Genomic DNA, 21542 nt, shown 5'->3' with positions numbered 1-21542 from the left:
AGGCACATTTTATTTAGCCCTCAGGTGATTCATGCACGGTCTTTAATTATACAATGTTAGCACTGAATGTGGTCATCTTACTGCATATATGGAGGTACAGCCAAAATCTGGATTCATGTCATGTTTCATCTTCTTTCGGCTAACGTGTTGTATAAGAACAGAAAATACTGACCATTGGAATTACTGGTGCCTTTTTTAGAGTAATCTTTTATATGCTTGCTGTTAACCAGTTTTGGGCATATTTTCAGGGAATAAAAGGGAGATGCAACATTAAAAACTGTAATTCTGGAGAAGAAAAAAGTGAGATTTTGCAATTCATTAATTTATTTAGATTTATTTTTGAAGTTGCACCTATGTGGAATAGCACATAACTCATTTCTCACATAAAAATAGCCATTGCTTTTTCCTGTGGTTAAATATGGGGACCTAGTCTGTTTTGTCCCAGAAGCTAACACCGGTGTCACACCGCTTGCAATCACAGCCCTGCAGATTCTCAGACAGGGAACGGAGAAAGTCTTGAGGGCTGAAAATCCCTCTAATTCCATGATTCAGAAAAGCTCCTAAGCATGTGCATATGTCCACCCTTAATCAGGACAACATTAAGCATTTGCTGTCAAGTACATGCTTTTCTGTTTTCTTTAAAATGGCAGAGTGTTGCTCGGTATAATAAGGTTGATTGGAGTGGCGAGGGAAGCTCTGGTAGATAAGCTGCAGCAGCTGAAAGAATAACCAGGGAACATAACTGTGAGGATTATTAATGTACCGTAAGCAACCTATTTTTGAGTTTACAGACTCCCATTGATCTCTGGAGGAGTTTGAGCTCTATAAATAATGTGCCTTTGGGAGCTGGGAGAAAGAGAATTGGAGCCGGCTGGAGAGAGGTCTGAGTGGATTGGAGCATCCCGGGGAGATAATAGAGGGTCTGCTGACTGCAAAGGGAGTTCAGGTAGCAATTATAAGCAACCGGAGAGCAGAGAGTACACCTGAGAGAAAGATAATGTTATTAGCAGGTGTTAAAATAGCACTGCTTGCAAGCAGTGTGCTTTAGACAAAATTCGAGAACAGTGGCCTTGATTTTCCTCAGCACCTGAGCACTGAGGCGAGGTTTGTCATCATGGCAATCCGGTTGCTCCTGCATTTGGACGGCAAGTGGCGGGGTTCTCGGGTGCTGCAGTATGTTTTTTTGCTCCTCCTGCTAATTAACTAGTCTGGTAGGTGCATGGCCTCCTAGAAGACTGGGTTTCCTTTGACTAGAGCTGCTATGTCTCAGTTGTGACTGGGAGAACTGGAGACAGCAGATCTTTTGGTGGGTCTGCTGCCTAGTGAGAGTCCGGTGCCATGGGAGGGGGAAGAAGAGAGGTGCTTGCTCAGCTGGATGGGATATGATGCCAGTTTGGGACCTTTCAGCCCTGAGGTCATAAAGGTATTAAGTGATATTAATACTGATTTCAGCGGGAGCTGGGTGTCAAAGGTCTGGGATCTGTGAGGACATGAAGGGAGGACAAAGGAGTATTTGAAGAAACGGAGCATGTGGCTAAAAGCAATCCCAGCAGCCAGATTACTGGGATTATTAGCAACACAGTCATACGGTATATAACACCTTGTCGTCTGAGTTAGTTTGTAAACTCACTGACAGTTCCACAGCAAAGCAGGGACCTTGCACCTGGCCCACAAATCCGCCCTCGTAAGCGGAGGACAGTTGCCCTCGGGACAAACGAAGGCTCTTCCCAGACTCACAGACCGGCCGAGGCTTGAGAGCACCTCTGGAGACCGTCCAGTGCCACCCCTGCTCAGGACAGGGTCGCTGCTCGGGGCCGTGTCCAGTTGGGTTTTCAGTATCTCCAGGGATGGAGACTCCGCGACCTCTCTGGGCAACCTGTGCCAGTGCCCGACCTCCCTTACAGTAAAAGAAGTTTTGTTTCCTATTTAGATGAAGTTCCCTGTATTCCAGTCTGTGCCTGTTGTCTCTTGTCCTGTCACTGGGCACCGCTGAGGAGAGTCTGGCTGCATCTTCTTTGTGCCCTTATCACCGAGATCCCTGGGCGCTTGGTGTGCGTGGCACAGGACAGCTGGTGTGAGGAGCTCAGGGAATAAGGAAAGGCTAAACTACTTGGAGAAGATAAGCATGGAGCTCCCACGCAGGGCAGGTGTCTCCTCCAGACCTGCGGGAAACAGCCTTACTAAGACGCTGAATCTGCCAGAAAGGTATAAAAAATACCATGCACTCCTAAAAAACCAGAATGCTAAATTACAGCTGTCCTTCGTGCCACAAACGATGCGTTTGGAGGCAGAACCTGGCGCCGGGCTCTTTCAGCAGAAGGATCAGAAACCGCTCGTGACGCCGAGGACCACGGGATGCTCAGATGTGCCCGCTGCCCTCCGTGCACCCTCTCTCCTGATCCCGGGCTTGAGCGCTCGAGTTTAATCACAGCCAGCAATGTTTTACCCACCCACCGCTGGAAAACCGTCACTTTGTGGTGTTCAGGAACAAGCACAGAACGATTTGAAAGAGAATACTTGACTGAAACACATGGAGAGCGTGTGTAGGCAGGCGGTAATTATATAGGACAGGATTACACGTGCGTGCGGATCCTGGCGAGCCGTCAAATACAGCCTTAAAGTTGGGTTTTGTTTCTGAGATCGGAAAGATAAGTACCTAAAATTACCTGATTGGAAGGAAATTTCAGCTGAAACAGAACAGTACGTTGCCTTACTGAATCAGGGTACGATGTTTGATTACGTTGTTTGATTGCTAATGGCCACAGAGCATGTTAGTAGCACTACGTGGGGTTTCATGACCTCTTTCCTGTGGAGAATGACACCCCCTCACTTTTTTGCCAGTCAAGTTAATTAACTTTTGACTTTTTTATTCAAAAGTCACCAACACTTTCAACCAGTTAGTATAAGCCAGGCAGGGTTTCTCTTAATAGCACCTCTTTTCTCCAGGGAAGTGTTTCTTCTGAAAGCTAAGCAATTCCAGCTTTTTGAATGTCCCTCCAATATTTGTTCAAATGGGTACAGCCTACACACGTTCAGGAGCACAGCAAAACCTCACTTTATGTAACACATCGTGAAATATAGAAGGTTGTCATTTTTTTTCTCTGTCCTGTGGCTTTTTCTCTACTTTCTAAGCATTTGTTAAAGGTTCATGAGTTCAATAAAATTTACCAAAAATATATTCCTCCACCTCAAATACTTACATCTTAGCTGATTAAACATATAGGCTGAGAAAGTTAGTGTCTTGAACTTTTGAAAGCTAATTGCAAAACCTGTTTTCCTCTGTATTGAGCTGCCTGGAACCACCGATATCAACACCAACCACCGATATCTCTTAACTTCAAAGAGAACAGGAATAGACCCTATGCTGGGCTTCAAATTAGCTGTTACTGTGCAGGAAAGAGTCACTGTAGACTGGTCAATGGAAATTGCTCATCGTTCCCCAGACAGCAGCTAAACATCCCCCCACCTCATTTTGAATAAGTAAATAAATAAACTCCAGTGGGATTTGTACAAATAGCACAGAAAATACTATGCTACTGTGTCTAGAATACTGTCTTCAGTGCTGGTCAGTCATGAAAATTAGAGCAGAAATAGGGGAGGAGTGGAGCTGTGACGAAAATAGTTACAGGAACAGATACACTACCAAAAGAAGAGAGGCTGAAAATCCCCGGACTGTTCAGTTTGGACAGGAGACAAAAAAGGAGTCTCGCTACCATTAAGGAGTCTAATGGGCAGAACAGAGAGAGCAAGGGAAGAAGATAATCAAAGCAGCTGAAAAAAAAAATTAAAAAAAATTAATATATATACATATATGTATATACCAGTAAATAGTAAAATTTAAAAAATTTTAAAAAACCCAAACCTGGTAAAATTAAATACTATTTTGATTTTTATCCAACTGATGCCTCCCTGCTACCATGCAGGCTCAGGTAAAGACTTAAGCTCTTAACAGAGCCACGAAGTTTCATCAGACCGAGATTTGGAGCGTGGGTGGAAAAAAGCTAGTGGATTGAAAAATTTTGGTTGTCACCCACTCCGTATTCCCCGAGCTTGGGTGTAAACAAGTACGCTCAGTGAAAGCAAAATTGCAGGTGCGGGGAATATACTCCCCCTCACAATTTACGGGTTCTTTTCTGTGTGCTTTTAAAATACCTGGGAGTACACCGATAAATGATTAATTTCTGGTCTTGTATTTGTCACACAGGTCTGACAAGAGAAACCGAACGGATTCCAATGAATGGAGATAATTTGAAATATTTTATACATTTGTATGAAGACTATGAACTTCCTAACTCCGCAGTACCCCATAGGAAGCGTCGTCTTTGTACATTTATGTCAACACTTTCTTGTTGCCCATTTTACTTTACATAGGAAAGTACTGCTGAAATCAAACAGACCACGGCAGCTAGCAATGAATCGGTATATATTCAGCAATGATTTTGACCTGAGAATGGGTAATAGTGTAATTTGAAATTTGAGCAAAAGTAGGATAAATACTTTTTTTTTTTAAAAAAAGAAATTCATTATTTGCAATTAATTTGGCTTCTTTCCTTTTGAAAAAAAATCAATAGGAACAAAAGAGGTTTAAAACAATTTGACAAAATGCAGAATAAATGAGGAATGTAACGTCTAATTTCCTGTTGTGTACTCCTGGTTATAGAACAGGAATCGTGTATCGTGTAATAAAGGAAATGAAAATATTAAAAGGGATGGTCGTTCTGGTGAGTTTAGCTAAATTCTTTTGTTGTAGAGCCAAAGTATTTCTTTTTCTTGAGAATCTAAAATGCACTGGTGTTCTGATATTTATGCATCACCTTTACTTTATACAATGCGAATACAAAATGTGAGCTAGCTGACAGAAAACCTGCAACCTTTATGCAAATAAACAGGTCATCCAGCTTTGATGGAACATGCTCCTGAATATAGGTGAAGGATCACTATCTTCAAAAGCCCAAATAAAAAGGGAACATTGAAATACTGATGCTGGGCAAAAATCATGTATGATCACACCAACTGTTACATACGATGATTAATCCCTGACACTTCTTTTATATGGACTGTACATAAATGAAGACTGTTTGATGCATATTCTATTTTTGGAAATGAGATCTTATTGTTAGAGAAATTTAATACACTGTGTCTCCTTGGTCTCTCTTGTGTTATTTACCGTGAAGGGATAAGAGGAGCTGTTTTGTAATAATACTCTCCTGCCCTTGATTGAAACTATTCTACATGCTCTGAAACTCTCTGCCTGGCTCTTGTTTATTCAATTAAAATAAAGATAATTATTCTGGTTAGAAAACAGATTTCAAGTGGAATATTACTAACATTGACATCCATTTAATTCTTGTGCGCTGCATCAGACAATGCAAATCTAACGTGATATTTTTGTATTTTAAGTTATTACATACATTTGCATGGCTTTGTACAGGAAATTAGAAAGAAGCCCCACTTGCTGCAGCTCAATAAAAAGGACACTCTTGTATATTTTGCTTTCAATATGCAATACTGACATTGCTTACTATCCTGCTTCAACCTTATAAGCTCATGGGTGATTTCCCTTAATGCCTTCCTTGGAGGCGAGCATCCCTAAAGAACAGGTTGAAATGAAAGTGTCAAGAGGCAGAATGCATCAGGAGCTCCTTTCATTTACATACCGATAAGATTAACATGTCTATTCAATCGAAAATGAACAATTTTCCCCCACACTGCATTATCAGTCACTGATACTGGCCTGCATTGTTCCTGCCAGTATGGAAGGGAGAAAAAGAGGAGAAAATACAGAATCCCTTGAGCCAAGGGCATGTTGAAGGCAAGAGGAGTCAGGGCCTCTGCTTTGATTATTCTTTACTCACTTTAAAAATTCTCATTTCAGAGAACTGCAGGAAGGTAAAGACCACGTTTTTTTCCCCTCCTTTCACAGTCAGGAAATTTCATAGTGGAAATTCCAGGGGATGGGGAGAGCTGGGGCCACATCACAGTCAGCATGTCTGAATGCGTAAGTGAAAGAAAAAAAAACAAAAAACCATCCCTGAGACAGACGCGTGCTTCTTTTGCCAGATTTCCACTCCTTGTGACAAAGTGGAGGGCTACCACTGGTGGCCATCGAAGCAGCTTAATGCTGGCGAGGGGCTGGGCAGAGGCAAACAATATTTTTTCTTAGCTTCATTTTTAAGCGAAATTTCAAAATATGTATGATTTTAAACCATCTCGAGGCTGACAGCTATGGGGCGTGGGGATCAGTGAGGACCCCGCGTTAGGTCTTAGCACTGCAAGGAATCTTTATTAAAGCATAAAATTAGCAACTAAGTACTAGAAAAAAAGGAGGCTATGAAGGCTCTCTGGGTCTCAGCTAGCAAACTGTTAACAGCGGGTCTGAGCCATGCCATGCCAGTGAAGTTACTTTTCATCTAAGTCTTATGAAAGGGTCTGCCTGTCGGGCGTACAGAGGCCAGGGAAAGATGCCCCAAAAGCAACTCTGCAGTCCCTTACTTCTGGCATGGAAAATTTTGCCCCTCAAATGTTACATTTTGGCACCATTATAGGGAAAGATTGAGGTCTTACAATGGCAGATGAGCACAGAAATACGTAATAACGGATCACGCTAAAATCACGCCTCTTTCATGTGGTTACGTGCCAGCCTTTGTCAGTATGAGCCAAACTCGTTAACAGCGATATATTAACACCTCACTGATGAGATGATACGTGACCACCCCGAGGCAGTGAAGCCAGAGGAACGGTCGCAGCAAAATAAATATCTGAAAATATCTGAACTACAGAGATAAACTCCTCTCCGCCCCACAACCCCTAACCGCACTGCAATTTTTGGGTTTTATCCCAATGCCGAGAGATGTCTTTAATCCAGCTGAATGTATTTTTCAGAGAAACTGCTCAAAAATGTGGTGGAGACATGTTCTGTTAGAAAAACAGAAACAGTTATTGTGCTGTGCCCACAGCAAAGGGTTTAGTCTAATGAGACACCAAGACCCCGACACTTTTGGGGAGAGACTTTTAATCATCAGCCACAGAACAAAAACACGCTCTAATGATTTCTCTGATCATCTACACAGAAAAATCCGAACACATGTAACTTAGAGGTAAAGGTAGAGGTAAAATAATAATTACTGTTACCTGAAAACTTTTGGTGAGTTTGAGTGTATTATTTCAATTGATTACTCTGGTTTAATCACTTTCAATTAAAAGATTATAGTGCTACTGCATTTCTAAGACAAATAGTGTTACTTGCCTTAAAACTCTGGAGGCTTGGCTTTATGCATAACTTGAATTATAGAACTAAACTGGCAGTTTTGCATTTTCTCTGATAGCGTAAGCTGTTATTTTTAGTAGTAAAAGCAAGGCCCCACTGTACTACTTTACTTACTGTACCAGCAAAACATCTGTAGCTAGATGCAACCGTGTTTATGGACGTGAATTCCCCAAATCATAGTCTTGAGAAGCAGTTTGTTGAGTTCGGTGGCACCTTACCAGGACTGTGCTCAGCGCAATCAGAAGGGTGATAAAGATGGCCCTTTTATTTATCTCTTGTTCCATGCAGTCTGTAAATTATATATGGGAAGATGTAATAAAAATCCGGCTCTTTGGCTGTTTTGTATTATAAAAAATTGATGTTGAGAGAAGAGAATCAGAGAAGGCTATCCAAGGAAAATAGTTGTATTTTTCTTGGTAATAGCTTTAGGGCCAAAATGTTGAAACAATTTTCTTTTGCCCTCATGACTAAGTCCTGGTTTCTCTAATGTGTGCACATTTAATTTGAATGAGTCTTTGCTTTATGAGTGAAGCAGATTAAGTAATGCATGCACTTGGCAAAAAAATCCTAATTTTGGTATACAAGCTGCCTAGTACTACTGGTACATGAATAATTACAAAAGAAACTCCCCCTAAATCCAGTTTTTCAGCCCTCAGAAAGTACTCCAGCTTTGCTCCTTACTTTATGCCCCAAGATAAAACAGTTCTCTAGAGACAAAAAACTAAGGGTTGGATATAAGATCAGTCAAACTTGGTAAAATCCAGTTCTCTTGTGTCTTTGGAAGCAGTCTAAAGCCATTTATAAAATAAACACATCTGTTCATATGTTATACTCACTTACCACTACATTACTTTGCAGTAACAATGAAGTGGATGTTTTCAAATATATCCTGCAGAAGACTGGTGACTAACTGCAAGTGCCATAGCAGAGTGCAATAGCAAAGTGACAATGTTCTGGCCCTGATACCAACTGTGGGTTTCATATGCACCGGTGGTTGGTAAATCTTGTCTGGTAACTAATTACATTTGATTTTGTCTGGTTGTCGTACTGTGAAAAGTGACCTAATCCTTCGCTGTACTTGTAGAGAAACTGGAATTAGATTTTCTTTCTTAGAGATGCTGCATTCTTAGTAAATGTTTTTTGCAGGTACTGCAGTAGTTTCTATTGAGAGTATTCTTCACCTAACGCAGCGGTTCTTCACCTAATACTTATGACTTCCCTAGCTGATCATTTTCAGGGCCAGAATGGGTCTTAACACATCTCCCTTCTATCAGGAGGCTGATAATCCAAGCCCTGACCTGAGCAGAAATGCAGAAGTCAGCATGCAGCTGAACTGGACATTGTAATGACACGGCACATGGTATTCTCTGTCCTTCTTAGCCTTAGTGTTGACCATGTGAGGCAAGTTTGGACACAATGGGCAGGATTCACGCGCCTGCTTGGGCACGAGGAGGGTCCATATGAGTAGATCGTCAAGTGCAGGGGGACAATGTGAGTGGGGTGGACTCATAGAGACTGAGATGGGGAAGGTGGGGGTGAAAGGCAGAAGAGGGCTTAGGTGTAGGTTTCTGCTTTGAGAAACAAGTCGAGAAGCAAAAGTGATTTCAGGGCTGCCAAGATCCCTGCTGCCATGCCACTTCTTTCCTCCTGCTCGAATTTCCTAACAGATAGCTCAGCAGGGACACCGGAGCAGGTCCAGCAGGCTGGAGAAAGGTATGTGCTGGGCTGACACATGCCAGATGAATGCTTAGAGGAAGGCCAAAGACTTTAGGAGACATCTCAAGGCCCTTCGGATCCTTACTGAACTCGGGAAAACCACCTTGCTCCTTACCGACAGACCTGGTGTGTGCTGAGGTGCTGATTTGGAGATGCAGGGTGAGCGATGGAAGGAGCTGGAGGAGTTGACTAATTAGGGCTCTACTTCTCAGTGTTGCTGATTGCCGTTACAGATGCTGCCAAGGCTGGCCCTGGCCTGGTGGCTGTATCTAGAATTAGAAAAATCCAAATTTGTGCTTTCTTACAGAAACTAGGAAAGGAGCACAAATTCTTAACCGCCTTCCTGCACAGTCAAGCAGCAGCTGCACACACACACAAAACCAAATACAGCACTGCCCTGTGAAACACACAGTGTCCTCCTCTTCCCATGACAGCCACGTGTCACTGGAGCCGGGGTATGGTTTACCAGCCCTCTGGCTTTCACAATGTTCTCGGCGCTTCTCACATACTTGCTGCATGCACATCCGTGCGCTCATCCTCCCTTTTTATTGCTGAAGGTTAGTGAGGATAAATGAAAGCCTCCAATGCCGCTTTCTATGGCCGGTTTAGATCTCTCAGATAATCTTCCATGAAGTCACCCACCTCTTCTAAATGTCATGCACGCAAGTGACCTGAAAGCCTTCACAGGCTGTCCTCACGCCCGAATGACATCCCAGTGACTCAGGCACTAATGCCTCCGAATGAGGCCGCATCTTAATTCCCTGCTTTGACTGTTCCTCCAATAAACTGCCGCTGACCATCCCCGCGCTGAGAGCTATCGCGCGGGGCGGCGCGAGGTGGGGAGAGCTTTGAGGAGATCCGGAAAAATGACACTGGACGGCACTAGGCGGTTGAGAAGAACTCGGTCAGCGTCAAATTCATATAGTTGTTGTGACACAAATGGGACATCTGGGCTCTTCCCTAGCCCTTGAGAGGAGAGGAACGTGCTCTGCCTACGCCGCGTGTCCGGCAAGGCAACCGAAAGCCGCATGTACGCCGGTCATGGGTCTGACCTAAAACCGAGGGACAGCTCGTCTGCCGGTGAAGCGCGGTCACTGAAGCTACGCTGGTTTGCACCAGCTGGTTTGAGCAGCAAGTGAACCAGCATGTTGGGGAAGTGATTTTTGCATCGCAGGATGGCATGGTTATTTCAGGAAACGCACACGTATGTCAACGAAGAGGCATTAGTCCTCCAGAATTTGGCTCGTCGTGTCCCAGCATTCACACTGGTGTTGCATTGCCCAGCAAATCTTTACCGAGAGCAGCTTCCAACTCTTCAAGGGGGTCTCTCTCCTGCACCTGTGTCGACTTGGTATGGGGCAGGATGAATCAGATAGAAGAACATGGCTGGTTTTAGATTCTTGATGATTGATTTTTTTGGCTTACTGATATTTTAAATACCTTGCTCCTCCTCCTCAAGGAAAAACAACCAAAGGAAAGTGACATCCAGAAATGCAAATTCCTAATATCCAGAACAAGAACTATTTCTACTCTACCAACTTCATCTAAGATACAAAGCTGCCTACTTTATTTATCTTTATGTGAGACAGGGGAAAAAAGAAAAAAGAAAAAATAACTCTGACATCAGTGGTGGCAGAGTTCATTTCCGTACTACTCCAGTCAGTTGTCAAAACCGTATTCTTTACGGATTGATCTCCGCAGAAGTGCTCAAGTCGTGACATGCCTGGGGAACAGCTTTTTAAACAGCAATGATGTCGGGCAATGACCTTCCAATGGCTCTTCCTTGTGAAGAGAGGCAGTGCTTTCAGGCAGGCACTTTGCATGCCCTTTGTTCTGCACATTTTCAGCTTACTGACATGCTCGGTAAATTTTCCAAACAGCAATTATGGTGTCTCCAAAGCATCACACACCAGCTTGCATCCCAAGCTTTTTCCTATTTAAGCCTTTTTTTTTTTCAGCAAAGCATCTCTATTTAGAAAATCACTTGCGTGAATCACCAAGGCCTGATAAGACACATGCTTCATAGTTCAGAGGACTTTGTGATTGAAGCCTTGTTATGAGCAGAAGATCCTAGAGTACAGCCCTCAGAGGGATTCAAAAGACTGTGTAATCCATCTCCTTGCCTCCAAGCCCAAGCAGCTATACTTGCCTAATTCCAGGCAGATTTGTAGGGAATATATTCTTTACAGCACATTTTAAAGGTCCATCCATGATGGCAGCCCTACGACCTCCCTAGGCAACCTATCCCAGCACTTTGTTATCCTTCCTGTAGAAAGTGTTTCCTAAGCTAAAGCTGATATTATTGGCCTGCATAAATGTAACATGTGTGTGTGATATTACATGTGATGCCTGTGCAGGAAACAGACAACACTGAGTAGGGCAATCAAATTAGAAAATGATGTCAATCCTAGGAGTGAGAAAGCAAACCTTGTATTTCCCAAGGCATGATTAACCTGCATGCACAGGGCTCTTGAGTGGGGGCCTTGGTCTCTTGTGATTCTTCTAGGACAGATGACAAAAATAATGAGTCTTAAAAGAAAGTGAGCTGGTTCTTGCTGAACCCAAGCAAGAGCTAGAGGGTCCCAGTTAGGAGAAGAAGCTCCCAGTCATGTGAAGCTTCACCTTCTCTAATGCCTATACAGACCAACCCCAAAACAAGGCAGAAAAGGAAGAGGAGAAATGACTAAAAGTTTAAAAGTCAAACCCCAAACCACTGCACCAGGCAGAGGGTCTAGCTCAGCACACAGTTTATTGCCTTCACAGGCAAGTAGCTCACATGAGTATGCAGGTGATTGATTGGTGTCGTTAGAAATTATGTAATTCAGATGAAAAGAGTCAGCATGAAAGGAGTTGGAGCACAAAATTTGATAACAGCTTCCCCAGCAATTCTCCTGCTTGGGATTTTTGGTCACGATGAAATGAAAGGTAGGTATAAGAAATAACTGCCGCAGAGCGTTTCTTGTCTGAATAGTCTTAGGAAGTTGAGATGAGGTTTGTAGCTAAGATGCGTTGAAGCTTTTCTGGAGCTACAGGTTACTACATATAGTTGTGTAGTGGGTGTAGAAGGGCTACAGTAGTTTTGGAAAACCCGGACCTTTTTTTTTCTTAATACAAACTTTCACCACTAATAGCAATCCCAAGAAAATCATTTTCTCTCCCCTCCATCCAGATTTATTATATGAGAAAGTAATCCTGACTTCCCAGTAGACCATTAGCATCCAACACATCAGCCCCATCTAAAAGGATAAGCAGAATGAAGGCGTCCATTTCCATCACCAAATGCATAAGCTTTTAAAAATAACATGCTGAAATGGGCCAAGAGGAGAAGAACTTTACTCCCCCATCCTTACACATAAGTCCCATAGTGATGCCTGCTTTTATGGCAGCTTGCATGGGAAGCCAGCATTAAATAGTTTAAGGTTGAATAGCTTGGCTCCCCTTGGAGCTAGCATCTGTGACCTTTAGAAGACTGTGCACACCAGAAGCTGGTAAATATTTGTTTCTAAGAGAAACCCAAACAATTAAGAGCAACAAGATTTATTGACAGCAGTGACTTACAGCAGTGGCCTCACGGGAGGGCAGTTGCCAGCACTTTCTGAGTGTTTCTAAAGTGCCCGTCGCACACAACATCGTCCTGAACCAAATTGGACAGTTTGGTGTCACCTTGATAACAGAGTCACTGCATTTTAGTAAGTAGGAAGGACGTTGTTGTGAGGGGCAATGGCCATTAGGATTGTTTAGCTGCCTGAAGGGACCCTGGCCTCTAAATGCCCTTTCTGCCTTTGAAAACGCCCAGAACGATTTCTTCCTGATATCTTACGGATGCCTATTTATTCTCTCTGTTTGTCTTTGTAGTTGAGAATTTCAAGGTACGGGAAACAACAAATGGCCCACAGGAACTGAAGTTCTCTGCAATACCTCTTTTTTGGAGGTTGTGGTAACATGTTGTAATTCTAGAGGCTGTGGAAATGTAGTATTTTCTCCAGTAACTCTTTTCTGAAAATATGAGGAAGATCAGGAGAAGGCCCTACCTGCCTAGCTAAAAAAATAATAATAATAAAAAAAAAATTAACCTTTTAATGAAAACATTTCCAGAGGGTGAGGCAGTAGGAAAGAATCCCACAAGCCTATCTGCTTCTGAAATAACCCAAGTGAAATCAGCAGTAGCGGCAGCAAGGGCAGCCATGCAACGCTGGTGGCTGAAGACTCTGCTCCCTAAAGCGTCAGTGAAGGGAATGTCTGAGCAGGGATTACTGCTGCCCTTCCCCGGCCTTGCTCACCCCATAAGACTGCTGATGAAACGTCTACACATCAAGCACATCAAGAGTTAACACATTAAAAATTACGTGCTGTAGGTAGAAACTCATCAGGCTCTCTTCTATAGCAGATGAGGGGTAAAAGGGTCTGATCTTTAATACAACCTTTATTCCAATAGGATCATTGGGAGCTGAATATACCCTGCATGTCAGGTGAGAAAGCTGGTATGTAAGGTTCAAAAATTAAGCTAAAAGACAGATACTTTGGCCCCCAAACTTCTCTGTGCTAAGAACGTTGCATTTCTGCTTGTACCCGAGCTGATGGCAAAATTCCTATTGGCTTCAAAGGAATCAAACCCAGCCCCTATTTCCATACAACTCTGTAAACTTTGAACTGGAAAATACTTATTAGATCAGAAAGCTCATTTGAAGAAAACTGCAAAATATAACCCCTGCAGAAGATGTGTCGCGTTTCTAACAGCTGTTTTGTATTGTCAAAGGCAAATAAACCCGCTTGGGGAAAAATGGACAGGTGATTTGTATGGTGATTGCTTTCATTTTCTTTTTATTATTTCTACTTACAGCCTCTTAACCATAGTCAGGAGTAGTAGAAATATCAGGGTGCACAGTTTGTTTGCATAGATTGCTTGTTATTTTACAGGTAGAGCTGGTGGGTGTTAGAAGGGAGTGGGTATGGCTATTTCAAGGCATGTCCTGAACTTGAATGTTTTCTTTTCAAGTGAGTGTAATCATCCAGGCCTGGAAATGATGTTAGGGCTGACATTGGGAAGTATGGGAGAATATACTTAATGCAATCTATCTTTTTAAAAGCCTTGGCTTAGCAAGTATAATGGAAGTGCTATACTAGCAGCGCACAGGAGCTCCCTGCATAGTGATGGGCTGGAAGGCTGCCTCGGCCTAGTTTGTGAAGCTAATATATTAATTTTGACTTTTTTTTTTTCAACCAGGGCTGTTGGCACATTCATATGTTACTGTGAGCTCAATGAAGGTGTAGGCAGAGAGATTATCTACTCCCCTACATAAACAAACCTACTTACCTTTTAAAATCAGGTTTCCTCTGACCAGATTTGTCATTTCCATAGCGCAAACTAAGGAAATTTTATTTGCGGTAACTTACTTGTTGGACCATAGTTCAGCAAAGAGGAAGACTGGAAGAGGCCAAAAGGTAGGGAAGCTATGGTTGTACCCTGTCAAGATGGTCAACGTTGGCCTAAACTACCCTATTGCTGTCATTGCAGGACCTCCAGAAAGCACTAGTAATGTCATTACTTGTAATTTTAAAGAATTTGAAGCACATATACATTTATTTTTAATCTCCTCTCCCTTTCAACAGTAGGATATCAAATTTACACCATTGTATGGTAGCTCCATTTAACCACATTTCTCATTTGACTCCAGCTCTGGTTAGCATCCTCCCCTTTGACGTGACTACTGTCAGGATCAGAAGAAGTTCCTTGACATCAGCGCTGCCTCCTCAAATGGGGGAGGAGATGCAACGGGACTAGTTTTGTGTCTGTGTGCGAGGACTGGATTTTCTGGACGAAGCACGGCATCCTACGGAACCATATTGCCCACCCTCACCCCAAAAGAGCAGTGCCTTTTTACTGCAGGAGGACTTTTGCCAACCCACCTGAGAGCGCATCTCTGGCTGACCCTCATCCCTCGGGAGAGCGTGCGCTTACCCCGGGGCATTCCTTGGTACCTCAGCAAGGCTGGAGCGGCCCATCCAAGGGCTGCTGAATTCTCATGTCAGACAAACCCCATGGTTCTGCTGAGAGACACCTAGTGCCCTTGAGAGATGGGCCACCGGGGAGACCAACGGACAGGTAAGTCTTTGCAGTGTTGGGAAGGTGGTTTGCTCTGAGGCATTTCAAACTTTATGTTTCCCCCCAAAGGGTTTCCTAAGTTTCAGGTCCATCTGCCTTATGCTTTTTTTTCTCTTTACCTGTCTACAGTTTCACGTCTTTGGTGTGGCAGAAGAGCTAACGTACAGCGTTGACTTTTCCCCTTCAGGCAAAATCCAAAGGTCCCCTGAAAACTCTGCCATTGCACCAAGAAAATGACGCTGTTCTTCATGCCAGGCGCATACTGCCGGGGCGCAGAGCACGGGCTCTCTACGCTCACTCCCTTTGAGAGTCACACGTGTCAATCCTTAACCTAGGCAGATGAGACCAAAATAAACCTGTGGAAATAGAAGTGAGTATCTCTACAGCCTTTCGAGCTCGTTTAAGTAGATGATGTGTTTTTTCTGGGCAGGCAAACGCTTGTACTTCCATGAGGAAGTCAATATTTGCATTGTTGCTGGCACAGGAACTCTAAAGTAAAAATTAATAAAAATGAGCTCATAGTACATCAGTTCTTGGAGAGTGGGTTGGGGATGAGGGGTTTGGCTCACCGCTATCCACAGGTTACGTGCGTGCCCAGTATGCATCCCGCTCATCCCAGGGGAAGAGGGGAGATGACTGACGCCATGGTCTGCTGGGACGCTGGCCTGGGGAAGAAAACTTGGCATATGCAGTCCAGTTCCTGTAACTACCCTAGAAATTTCTTCTGGGAGTGGAAATTAGAGACTGTGTCTAGTGTGGAGGGAGATGTCTCTCTCCCTGTTTGGTGAGCAGGACCACCAGTACCTCGCACCACTGTGGACTGGCTCTGAGCTCAGCCTGGCAAATGATCGGTGAGGCTCGCTAGTCACGCACGATTCAGCAACTCGTGAAGATTAGGAGGGCGAATAAAACACATCCCGTCAATGCCTTTGCCACACTCCCGCGTGGCTTTAGGCAGTCAGAAGTCATTAAGCCAAAAAGCCCTCTACAAACTTGGTGGCTTGCCACCCATCCTCTGTCCTTCAGCACGTGCAATTCATTCCAGCGGCACTTCACCCGGCGCGAGGGCTTGGGTTGCTCTCCCTCAGCTGTCTCGCCCCCTCTCAAACCTGAGTGCTTGTGAGCAATCGAAATAAATAGGATTAGCGGGTGCAGGTGCGACCCTTTCGGTCCCACGGGTGAGCCTGAGAGCTGCAGATCGTGGAGGGACCGAGTCCGCGTCACGAGGTGACGTGCTGCTGCTGCTGACAGTGATGACGATGATGACGGCAGCGGACGGAGTCTGGGAACGCTTTTAGCGATCAGTTGAGAGTGGACGTCGGGCTCTCATCGTCTCATAGAGTAACAGCGCTAACAGCAGCTGATCACACTGTGGTCTTTACTTTCCTAAGCCACAGCCTATATCTTAGAGAGCATTTGCCTGAATGTGAATTAGGGAGGGGAAGAGGATGGAAGAGCTGACTCCTAACCAGCTCGTGTGAAAAGCACCTTGATTTCAGAGAGACCTCTGCAGTCTGCAGCTTTACTTCATCTACATGGCGTCCTCAGAGAGGAAAAGGTCATTTGTGTTTTCTCCTCTGTGGTCCCAGAGCACTGGTTGGTCCTTACCTTTCTATCCCCATAAAAACAAATCCTAGTTCTAATTACAAGTAAATGCATTCAGAGACCATTGCGACATGGGGAACCAGTCCCCATTTCCTTATAATTTTCTTAGACCTGAGGTGTGGATCCCAGTTATACTGGTTTTGTACTGGATACACGCATCGAGAGGACCAGGGCAACCACGTCAGGGTGGACTGGGCTCTCCGCAGCGGGGCCAGAGCTGGGAGCTGCTGGGTGTATCCAACCACAGGCGGAGGGAAGGACCCAGCTCTCCTGCCATGAGCGGTCATACAGCCCGAAGCTGTAGCTTTTGCAACTAGATGTACCCAAGAAAATAAAGTTTGGGACCCCAGTTCAACCAGTCTTGGGGAGGCAGGAGCTTTTCCTGGCAGTCAGAAATGTTCCTGTTATAGCAGGGGGGGCATCCGCGCCTGCAGAAGGGACCCGCGAGCCGAGCGGCTTCGGCCAGGGCTGTACGTGTCCTCGCTGTCCGAAGTCAGCCGCCGGCCCGCTCTCTGAGCAGCCCCGAGCTGGATGCAGAACGAAGGTGGTCCCGGGCAGGGGCTGCAGATCCTTCCCTGCCCCAGCTGCAGCACGGGCAGAAGAGGAGGGAAAGCGAGGGCGAGATGCAGAGCATCTCCGGTGGCACCAGACCATCAGGGGAGCGGACGGACCTCAAGCAGCCCTCCGCTGTGAAGGCCATTAGTACATCTGCTCTGGAACGGGCTCGTTAAAATACACGTTCACCTTCGTTATCCTCCAGCTGCATTGCCTGACTCATCCCACTGCTGTCGCTCTGAAACGGGAACCCAAGTTACAAACTTTCCCAACTTGTTTAATTATGCGCCCGGGAAGCCCATGTCTAACCCGTGATAGAGCAGTGGAAGCCATAACAACATCTGTCTTCATGGGAGGCACGCGAAAGGGAACCTGAAAAAAAGGGAGAGGAAAGAAAAGAGGCACCGGCTGGTTGGAAGACTGTTATTTCGCGCTTGCGCTCAGCCAAAGTTTTTCCTGCGAGCGTTGTCCGGGGGTGCAGCCCCCTCCGAGGCGGCACACGGACGGACACGCTGCGCCAAGGGCCGGGGGATGCTCTGCCCTGCGCTGAATCCCTGCTGCCCCAGCCTCCCCCTGCCAAAATGGAAACCTGGCAGCCCAAGCCCACCTCACCCAAGCCGGTAACTTTCTCCTTTGCTTTTGTACACAGGCGTGATCTCGCCAGGCGCTGCTTTTAGCTGCAAGAAAATTTCTCCCTCTTAATGTTTTGTTCTTAAAGACTGCTTTCCCTGGCTAAACATCCTTTGCTTTAAATAGACGGGGTGACCCAGATACTATTGTGAATGATTATTCGAGGATGAAGTACAGGCTATACTCCAATGATTTTTACAAGACAACTTAAATCAATACGATCTTTCTGATTAGTAGTTTCTAGAAAACCTATATGCTACATCATCCCTATTACATTCATCATTTGGCTCACTTTTGCTATATTTGTTCATGTGGCACATTATCAAGAATCTGAAGCGTTGCCTCTGTTGTCCTCTGGACTGTACTGATTTGTTCTGGAACAAAGTGTAGCTTAGAAATCCTCCGCTGTGGATTTTTGTAATGAATATTTTACAGTAAGCCACTTGTTACTAATGAGCCTAATTTTACTTGTGCAACTCTTTTTATAACCTTTACTCTATAAAAAAAAAATTGGGAAAATTTACAATGGTAATTGAAGTGTTTATTAACTGATGGCCTACTTGCAAGATTCAACTGAAGACAGCATTGCGATTTGGGCCATTTTTCAGCTTTGTGTAGGAAAACTGTAACTGCAAGTGTGGAAGCCAACATTTTTCACAGCACACCTCTGAATATTCTTTTTTATTGCAGACTGTCTACTGTAGTATAGCAATAATTTCAAGAGAAAGCTACTAAAAGCCTGACATCTAAATCTAATTTAAAGTCTAAATGATGCACATGATTAAAAATGTATTATCTATTCCCAGCAAATCAGTATCATTGAAACACTAATGTTTCCCTAATTTTAAGCACCATCATCTAGTGAGTCAAACATTAGATCTGATCTTCCAAATTACGGCTGAGAAAAATAAGATCATGGCTTGACTGCATCCCACCTAGTGCTAGGTCTCTTCCTGAGATTCATGTTAGCTGTTTAGTCATGGTCTGCTCTCTTGCTAATGGACATTAAATATTCCTCCCAAGGCGCCGAAGACCCGAGCTGCTGCCTAGAGATAATTTGTCTGTTGACAAAGCAGGGTGCCGGCTGAGTAGGCTCCTTAGTTAGACAAAGCTAACTGCCTAAAAGTGGAGCAGGGAGAAACCTCATTTTGATAATGATAATCTTTTTTTGTCACTCCAGAGCAAGGGACTGGAAAGGACGTGGCTTTATTTCAATTATAAGTGAAAGAAAAAAAAATCTCCCGGCAAATAAACAGCTTTATAAGGAGCACGATTCTTACTATTTCCATTAGCCGGCTTGCCATGAAGATGGAGTAGGTCTGAGAGGGAATCGCGCAGGAAATCTGCATACAATTACAGGACCTGCTGCTCTGGCACGGGTATTAAATCAGTTCAGTTAAATCCGCGCCGGCTCCCGCGGCAACGCGCTGTAACCGGCTGGCAGTACAAACGGCAGCCCACGTGCAGAACTGACGCGGGGAGCGAGCGATGCACGGCCGGTTCGGTTAACGGGGCATCGCCCCGGGCACAGGCACGGGCGTTCGGTCTGAGCCGCGTTCGGCCTCTCTGAAGTCACGGTGCTTGCCGTCGGGGCTGGGCTGGTACTTTTTATGCCTGCCAGCAAAACCCGGGCAAGCCTGAGCAGCGCCTGGCCTGGGCTCGCTGAGGGAGAGGAAAAGGCACGTTGCCTTTGCCTGGGAGCGCATCGCTTGATGGGGGGGAGTGCGTTTTGGGGGCTGCTGGCAAGACCCGCAGTTGCCCAAGCCACATCTTTGACCCCTTTCTGGTACATCTGGATGCGGGGGGGTGGGAGTAGGATTTAATGATGTGTCCTCCATCCTAGCTTCTACAGCTTACCAGCATATGCAAAGCACTTTTTTAGCAGTGCGGGGGCGTGGGGAGGGCGGCTGTTGGCCATGGCTCAACGACAGAAGACAAGTCCAGTTTCGGCGCATTGGGTGGGCATCCCGTGCCGAGGGTCTCGCCGGGTGGTGGGTTGCCAGCTGCCTGCCCAGCCAGTGGATCGCCTCTGACGTGCTGTGGGTCGGGGTACTACATCTGCTCGGGAGGCCACGCCGTGAAGAAGGCTGAGGACCTGGCCCTGGACCTCTCTGCTGTTGTATTTTTGGGGTTTCTGCCCAGTCCTCTCCAAGCATCGCTTCCCGGCTGTGTCGCCTCCCAGCCCTCCGCCTCGGAGCAATCGTGGCAGCAGAGGCGAAGGGCTGATGGAGGAGGAGGACCGTTGGTGAAGAGGAAGGGGTGCCAGGACTTGCTTATGCCAGAACTGCTGCAGAGATGCCCCTCGAGCTCAATCCTGCGCTGAAGACACAGCCCCCGTGCTCGGTGCTCAGTCTCCTGGGAAGGGCGATGGCTGTTTTGATACAGCAGAGGTTTATCTGCACCTCGTGTTACTGAAATCTGGTACCTTGTGGGGTTAAACTGGGGAAAGCGGTATCTTTAGGAGTGGGGGCATTTAAGGCCTGGTCCCTCATCACCAGCGTGCATGACTGCCGAAGGGTGACAGAGGTACCTGGTCTCTGGTTTGTCCAAAACACGAAAACCATCAAACCAGAAGCTTGGACTCAATGGTACAGCTTTGCTAACAACATCTGAAATACTTTGGAGCTGCCCCAACTTGGACATAGGCAAAGCCACTGGGAAAGAGAAACAAGGCATCCCTATCCTCCTTTGTCCCCACTGCCCATACATGTCATTTTGCTAGCAAGGGGGAAGATTTTTTAGCAAGATCCTGATTTATGGTCTATAATGTCATGATGGAAAGTGGATTCGAGCAGGAAATCAATTTCCGGAGCTATACGGCAATGAAGAATGACATTTTTGGAGTCCTCCCCCACAAAGAGAGCAGAGTATGTGTAGGTATTGGTCTGCTTAGCAAGACGGTTTAAGCTCACTGGAACAGTCCCACAGCATGCACGATCCACATCAGGATCCAGTCAGCTCCCAAACACCCCTCGATTACAGAGGTGAGCCAGAATTTCATGACATCACATAAATACATATAAGCAAATACAGCAAAAAGGCTTTACCTTTGGCTTGAGCAAAAGGTGAAATTTTCCAGTCCTGTGGGATCCTCCTCTGCCCCCAAGTCTGCTGGCTTATGATGCAGCAAAATGGTCTGGCATTTATCAACCCTGTCAAGGTTTGCAAGTCCCGAGTGTGTTTGATTTGGAAAGAAAAGTGTCAGGAGGAGATTCCTGAACACCTCCACCCAGAGTTACGCAGGGAAAAAAAAAAAAAGAAAAATAAAAGCAAGCTTTAAGAGGTCAGAATGTGTAGCCTGCCCAGAGCTACTATTCCTGGTAGAAATTAGACCCTGAAGGGCCCGGGTGAAAATCAGGGATAATCCCCATATACGTGCTTCTAATTGGGACAAACTGAAAGTGAGAAAGCTGAGCGAGTCAGCTCCAGCCCATCCCCAGGGGCTCCGGGTTTGTTCCCAGCTGGTAACGGAGAGCACAATTATGCAAAGCCTCCTCTATAAACAGATTTCGTTTTATTACAGCCAAACTGGGGGATTCTATTTTTGTCACCGCTTCGTGCGAATGCGTTATTATCCTTGTGATTTCCAGCCAGGTCGTTCCAAGTCAGCTGCTTTGGCCGCGGCTGTCGGTGGAAGCTCGTCCGTCCGTCCGTCCGTCCGCCCGG

At 45.3% G+C, this 21542-nt stretch overlaps 1 protein-coding gene and 1 long non-coding RNA gene across 7 annotated transcripts in view; one reads left to right on the top strand and one right to left on the bottom strand.

Moving 5' to 3' along the window:
- SMPX (small muscle protein X-linked) overlaps window positions 1–5302 on the top strand; it is a 41403-nt gene extending 36101 nt beyond the window's left edge. For all 5 annotated transcript variants that reach the window (XM_052793918.1, XM_052793917.1, XM_052793920.1 and 2 more), the window contains exon 5: window positions 4205–5302. The gene's annotated coding sequence lies outside the window, so the exon portion shown is untranslated. The remainder of the gene's footprint in view (window positions 1–4204) is intronic.
- Window positions 359–21539, bottom strand: LOC128144731 (uncharacterized). 2 transcript variants are annotated; one of them, XR_008236175.1, is made up of 3 exons: window positions 20924–21539; window positions 17436–17618; window positions 359–983 (listed from the first exon to the last, which is right to left on the bottom strand). It is a non-coding gene; the product is annotated as an uncharacterized LOC128144731 (long non-coding RNA). The 2 variants fall into 2 exon arrangements; XR_008236176.1 differs by lacking the exon at window positions 359–983 and adding an exon at window positions 19734–20315 and having other exon boundaries at window positions 17560–17618.
- Between the last annotated feature and the right edge of the window lie 3 nt (window positions 21540–21542).

This window comes from Harpia harpyja, chromosome 8, assembly GCF_026419915.1.
Source record: "Harpia harpyja isolate bHarHar1 chromosome 8, bHarHar1 primary haplotype, whole genome shotgun sequence".
NCBI classification, from domain to species: Eukaryota; Metazoa; Chordata; class Aves; order Accipitriformes; family Accipitridae; genus Harpia; species Harpia harpyja.
The sequence above is the reverse complement of the archived record's forward strand: the minus strand, read 5'-3'. Positions and strand labels throughout refer to the sequence as shown.